We start from the raw sequence: 7,650 nt of genomic DNA on the forward strand, positions 1-7,650 counted from the left end.
AGAAATAGGAACACTTTTACACTGTTGGTTGGATTGTAAACTGGTTCAACCATTGTGGAAAACAGTATGGTGATTCCTCAAGGATCTAGAACTAGAAATACCATATGACCCAGCCATCCCATTACTGGGTATATACCCAAAGGATTATAAATCATGCTGCTATAAAGACACATGCACACATATGTTTATTGCGGCACTATTCACAATACCAAAGACTTGGAATCAACCCAAATGTCCATCAGTGACAGACTGGATTAAGAAAATGTGGCACATATACACCATGGAATACTATGCAGCCATAAAAACGGATGAGTTCGTGTTCTTTGTAGGGACATGGATGCAGCTGGAAACCATCATTCTCAGCAAACTATCACAAGAACAGAAAACCAAACACTGCATGTTCTCACTTGTAGGTGGGAATTGAACGATGAGATTACTTGGACTCTGGAAGGGGAACATCACACACCGGGGCCTATTATGGGGAGGGGGAAGGGAGGAGGGATGGCATTGGGAGTTATACTTGATGTAAATGATGAGTTGATGGGTGCTGATGAGTTGATGGGTGCAGCACAGCAACATGGCACAAGTATACATATCTAACAAACCTGCACGTTGTGCACATGTACCCTAGAACTTAAAGTATAATAAAAAAGAAAAAGAAAAAAAACGAGATGAACATTTGAGCAAATTATTTGGGTGCATCATCACTCAGAATTAAGCTTCGGCAAAATGCTGTGAAATGTAGTTTTACAGACTTAAATCGAGAAAATTTCATTTACCCCTGATGTTGTTTTAGGTTTCCCCAGGAGCTCTTTTTCCCAAAGCTGTTTACTTTGATTCTTCTTTCTGGAGCCTATGGGCCTCTCCTTCTACCTAAGAGTTTAGTCAAGTAAAGCCACTTAGTTATAAAGGAAGAAGAAAAAAATAATAACACAGGTTTAAGATAACAGCTATAAACCCCTAATGGTGGTACCTGTTTCTTTTCTTTCTGGCTGGGAAAAAGGAAAGGAAGGAGACATAGTGTTTAAGAGGATGCTGAGACTATTATGTTACCGCTAGTGAATTATTCTTTGACTTTTATTATGACTTTTTTGCACCCCGCTCCCCGCCTCCCTGGAATTGTAGCTTTAAAGCTTCTTTTTTTCAGAATGAAGACATTGTAGTGCATTTACATCTTCCTCTGCTATACTGCAAGCTTCCAGCACTATTAATTGGTCGTTCAAATACATTTGTGGAATAATGGATGAATAAGTACCAATTCTGTTACAATGAAATTATTGAAGGAGATATCTTGGTTTTCGTCTATAATTTGTATTCTAACATTCAGTCAAAGTAGTTTGTTAAATAAATTGGAAAGAATTGATCTTCAACCATGGTAATTAACATCTAGCTCTAGATGAAGGATTTCTGTCTGCCAATGTTACATCATGTTTCATTAAGTTTTATCAACTTATCACCAAAGAATGTGAACCCTCATTTTTTTATGCAGGTTGAATATCCCTTATCTGAAGCACTTGCAGCCAGAAGTGTTTTGGATTTCAGATTTTTTTGGATTTTGGAATATTTTCATATACATAATGAGATTTCTTGGGGAGGAGACCCAATTCTAAACATAAAATTCATTTATGTTTCATATACACCGTATACATATAGACTGAAGGTAACTTTATACAATATTTTAAATAATTTTGTTGGCGCTCAAAACGTTTCCATTTTGAAAGATTTCAGATTTCAGATCTTTGGATTAGGGATGCTAAACCTGTAACAACTTTTCTCTGATATTCTGGCATATGCTCCCATAGCCACAAAAGCCAGCTATGTTGGTTGGATTAGAGTAACTTATTTTAACAATTGTTTTCTTGACATGTAGCCCAGAGAAGTAAAGTGAGCTGCCTAGCTCATAACATAAAAGTTATTATAAAAATAATGCTTAGCTTTTCTTGAAAGAGTATCTGGGTACCAGCCTGAGTGTCTGGAACACAGGTGATGATTAATAAATATGTGAATGAATAAATAAAACCCACAATTGGCTGTAGGTTTTAACATACAAACAGTTTTTCATCCATTGTAGCCACCAGCATCACCAGCCTGAAATAGCATTAAGAATCCATCCAAGTCAATCAGAAGCAACCAAAACTCTTTAGCTCTGCAGGACAGAAATAAGTACTTCTTTAAGTAACTTCCTTCCTAAAACACACACATACACTCACACACACACGCATGCACACACACGCACACGCACACATACAAACAATATCTGGTTCTTACATTTTTCTGGTCACTTTCACTAATTCATAATTTTAATTGCAGCCGGGTTTTAAATTTTAATTTTAACTCCAGGTTTCTTATCAGGGAACACTTGCCAATAAGTCTCCCTCATGGAGAGATTGCGGTTATTAAGTTTCCTCAGAGGGGACCTGAACACTCTCCAGCATTCTTCAGGGCAACTAACAACACCCTGGACATTGAGATGTCCCAAGCAAGATCACAAGGAGGTTTCTTATCCTCCACCTACTTTTCTGGGCTAAATTACAAGGGATGCAGTATGGTTGATGAAAATAGAAAAGCTGTCAATTAGAATTTTCACACACACACCTCACAGCACAAGGCAAAACACACTCTCCAAGCATCATTGCCTTTCTCTAACGGTGCAGCCAGCACTCTCCAGGGTGCTTAGGGAGAGCACCTCTCTCAGAAGACTACTAAGAAGGAAAAAACCATAGTAGGAGCCTGAAATTGATTTAGTTATCACTGAACTTGAATACCTCTTTTCAATGCTGGAAAAGATAATTGTGATACAAGGATAAACTCTCCTCAGGGCTTTTCCTGGTAGAAGGCAAATTGCTACTCTTCTCTTCCCACAGTCTGCCTAATCCCTACACCTATTTTTTAAGGTACAGAATGAGACTGATTATTCTGCCTTGGGATATTACTAATAGATACACAATCATAATAGGCAAAACTGGAGGCAAACATTTGGAAATGCTCAGAGAAGGCAATTTATGATAGGTAATTAACTACTCTGGCTGTTGGCAGAGGCTAAAAAGTTCAAATGCAGAGACCTGTTGTAGGATGATGTCCTGTCTGCCTTTGACACAGAGAGGATTATACAGAGCCTGCAGGGTAAAAAGGTGTTGTATCTATATGGCCTCAGTTGCACACTACAGCAGATTGAGACATATGGGCAGCACATCAGCACCTCCAACAACTGGTCTCCAAATGTATCCTTTTCACAGATACTATGGCTCAAAAAGCTTAAGCTTTACACACTTCTTTAAGAATAGATCTATTATGATCTTGAAGTGGAACATCGGAGAGACATCAATTTTATGTCTCTCACTTACCTGGAGTTCAAAGTATTGCAATAGTTCTCTTTACCATAAGAAATTGCTGCAGGTCGACCCTAAGGTTTCCCTACATGAAGTAAATTTAACAGGTAGGGGTTTAGATTTAGCTCATGAACTAGATGTTCATTGTATCGAGTTGGAATTACTTGCTGCTGGAAAATAAACTGTTCTAACAGTTCAGAGCTAACGATGAGATTTGTCAAAAATCTGTCCCATCAATGACAATGAAAATCACAGTAAGAAGTCACTCTGCTTCTGGTTTTGCAGATGTGGTTTTCTGCATATCATAAAATAAATCTACGGAAGTCATCAAGGAATATTTAATACTCCGATGAAATTAAGCGATCATTTAAAAATTATTAACTGATTTTGTTTTGCTAGATTTTAATCAAAAAGTGTTCTAACCTGCTTAGTTGGTAATTAAAATAATCTGTTGGCTTAACTCTCTAATTTCATTCTCTAAAACAAGGCACATGATTTTCTCTGTAAACGTACAATTACCAGTTGGAACTGCATTAAGCTTTTAAGGTAATGAATTTAATTTGGTGCTTTGATATAGTTATTTACTAAGCAGTTTAACATCAAGCTATGGAAACATGAAGACACCTGTAACAAGTCCATAGTAATAGCAAAGCTACCCCAAACTGATCTGAAATATCAGCTCCTGTTTATTTGAAACTAATGTATTTTCACACCTGGAGTTAAATTGCCTGTTTTATGTCCATCTTACTGAATTAAATATGAGCAAGGGGAGAGGGCTGCATTTTAATGAAAGAGGCCATCAAACAGAGCCCAGACCATGAGGTTCCTTCATCTTTTCATCACACAGTGTTCCTTCAACACAAATGGCAATCAGATTTTTAAAAAATCAGGAGAGGGAATTGAAAGAACCGCACCTAAGGCAACAGGATTTTTGAACAATAGAGAGAAATCACCTGGGAAACATTAGATCCTTGTTGTCGGAATCTGGGGGTCACAAAGGAAGTTGTATAAAAGAAGTCTATCGGGACACATGGATAAAGTAGAATAGAAAGAACATATGGGAAGTATGTGAGAGGAATCAGTCTGTCTCAATTAATCACTGTCATTAATCTCAATTAATCATTTGTCATCTGTACGCAGATGGACAAAAGAACAATAGAAGAGTGGTTACTCTGATATGCAAAAAGTCTCCTACAAAGTTGTAATAGTTGCCAAGCTTCTTGATTACCATTACGGTGTTGAGTTGAAATATTTCACTTCAAAAATATTTTCCTACTCTCAAATCTGTTGTGTAAAGAGGTGGCAAAAAAAAAAAAAAAAAAAGAGAGAGAGAGAGAAAAAAAACGAAACAGCAAGCTAGGCCACTAGGGGAACAAATTTGAACGAGATCTAGCCTATATGTGAGGAATTCACAGTCTTAGGAGGAAAATATTACATAGAAAGATAAATTAAGATATGACATGGTAAATGCTATTACAGAGATGTGAACAAAATACCAATGGAGGACAGATGGAGCTAGAACGAATCTTGAGGGAGGTCGGAATTCTCAGAGCATTTGAAATGGATACTGAAGAAATAGCAATTTTCCAGGAAAAAAAAAAAATTCAGGTGTGGTATTCCAGTCTAGAAGGTCGGTCCCAATGTCTGGCATTTGCAAGATGAGATAGTCAATAAGAAAATAACATAAAGTGCAAGACAAATACAAATGCAGGAGAGGCAGCTTAGTAGCAGCCTGAACAAACAGGTTCATCTACTAGCCAGCTGGGGCAGTGGTTCTCCCACTTTGGTGCGAATCAGAATCACCTGAACTAAAGTGTTTGGGCTTCAGTAGCTCTGAGATGGGATCAAAGGTTTTCTCTTGCTAGCCAGTTGCCAGCAAATGTTGATTCTCCTGATCCAGGGACCACCCTGTGAGATCCTGAAATAGGGTGCTGGAGCTTCATCTTGGAAACAACAGAGAAATGATAGAGAACTTCATGGGACAGATATCCATATCATTGGCTTTGCTTTACAGTGTGAGATATGACTAGAGTATGGGACACTAGTAACAGGAAAATCGACTAGGGACTATTATATTTTCTAATTGAGAGAAAAATGAGGGCTTCCTATCACAATCACTGCTGTGAAGAAGAAGAATCGCTGAGAACTATTTCTCAGGTAGAAGGTACAGGACAGGATTTGGCGTCCTCGTGTATTTGAGAGTTGAGAAAAAGAAGTGAGAAATGACATAGTACCATATAAGGGCATTAACTGATGTGTAGAATATAACACACTGGAGCAGTTCTCAAGAAGGAGTTGTACAACTTCCAGTTCTAGCAATATTTTCTTATATAGAGCTTTAAAAACATTTGTGTACAATGCTGAACTCTTTTTAAAAAACAAATCTTCTTGACACACAAGTGTGGTATAGTGTCAAATGCTAACCAGAGGTTAAATAACATGAATAATTAAAACATGTTGGATTTGGGCTGCAAGAGGTCATTGTCTTCCTAATTAAAAGAGTTTCCTTCAATGGTGATAAAATAAATCAAATTCTAATCAGTTGGAGATTGCATGGGAATTAAGAAAGTAGACACATCAAGTGTGACTGCCCTCTTAAGAAATGTGATAAGGAACACGAAGGACACAGGAACTTGATATAATGGTTGGAGCAAAAGAAATTGGTGGTTTCTGTTCGAGGATAAGTGGGACTTTTAACATGTTTCAAGGCAAATGCCAGTGCAAAAAAAGATTCAAAAAATGTTTTTTCAAAATTATTAAAATTAGATATCACTGATCAAGCAAGATCATAAATAGGCATGAGTTATAAACAATATGTCATCTGGCTCTCTAGATTCCTCCTGTCTGGACAGGGCATTTCTGAAAGAAAGGCGGCATCACCAATCAGGGGCTGATACATAAAACTCCCATCTCCCTAGGACAGAGCACTTGGGGGAAGGGGCAGCTGTGGGCACAGCCTCAACAGACTTAAATGTTCCTGCCTGCCAGCTCTGAAGAGAGCAGCAGATCTCCCAGCACAGTGCCTGAGCTCTGCTAAGGGACAGACTGCCTTCTCAAGTGGGTCCCTGACTCTCGTGCCTCCTCACTGGGACATACCTCCCAGCAGGGGTCAACAGATACCTCATACAGGAGAGCTCCAGCTGGCATCTGGCAGATGCCCCTCTGGGATGAAACCTCCAGAGGAAAGAGCAGCCAGCAATCTTTGCTGTTCTGCAGCCTCCACTGGTGATAACCAGGCAAACAGCATCTGTAGAGGACCTCCAGCAAACTCCAGCAGACCTGCAGAACAGGGGCCTGACTATAGAAGGAAAACTAACAAACAGAAAGCAATAATATCAACATCAACAAAAAGGATGCCCATGCAACAACCGTATCCAAACGTCATCAGCATCAAAGATCAAAGGTAGGTAAATCCAAGAAGATGAGGAAAAACCAGTGCAAAAATGCTGAAAATTCAAAAAACCAGAATGCCTCTTCTCCTCCAAAGGATCACAACTCCTCACCAGCAAGGGAATGAAACTGGATGGAGAATGAGTTTCACAAATTGACAGAAGTAGGCTTCAGAAGGTAGGTAATAACAAACTCCTCTGAGCTAAAGGAACATGTTCTAACCCAATGCAAGGAAGCTAAGAACCTCGATAAAAGGTTACAGGAACTGCTAACTAGAACACTCAGTTTAGAGAAGAACATAAATGACCTGATGGAGCTGAAAAACACAGCATGTGAACTTTGTGAAGCATACACAAGTATTAGTAGCCGAATCAATCAACTGGAAGAAAGGATATCAGGGAGTGAGGATCAATTTAAAAAAATAAAGCATGAAGACAAGATCAGAGAAACAAAGAACGAAAAGGAGTGAACAAAGCCTCCAAGAACTATAGGACTACGTGAAAAGACCAAACCTACGATTGACTGGTGTACCTGAAAGTGATGGGCACAATGGAACCAAGTTGGAAAACACACTTAAGGATTATTATCCAGGAGAACTTCCCCAACCTAGCGAGACAGGCCAACACTCAAATTCGGGAAATACAGAGATCACAACTAAGATACTCCTCAAGAAGAGGAACCCCAAGACACGTAATCGTCAGATTCACCAAGGTTGAAACGAAGGATCAAATGTTAAGGGCAGCCATAGAGAAAGGTAGGTTAAGGTTACCCAAAAAGGGAAGCCCATCAGACTAACAGTGGATCTCTCTGGAGAAACCCTACAAGCCAGTAGAGAGTGGGGCCCAATATCCAGCATTCTTGAAGAAAAGAATTTCCAACCCAGAATTTCATATTCAGCCAAACTAAGCTTCATAAATGAAGGAGAAATAAA

The sequence above is a fragment of the Rhinopithecus bieti genome, unplaced genomic scaffold, assembly GCF_001698545.2.
Source record: "Rhinopithecus bieti isolate Rb0 unplaced genomic scaffold, ASM169854v2 scaffold_9996, whole genome shotgun sequence".
In the NCBI taxonomy this organism is placed as follows: Eukaryota; Metazoa; Chordata; class Mammalia; order Primates; family Cercopithecidae; genus Rhinopithecus; species Rhinopithecus bieti.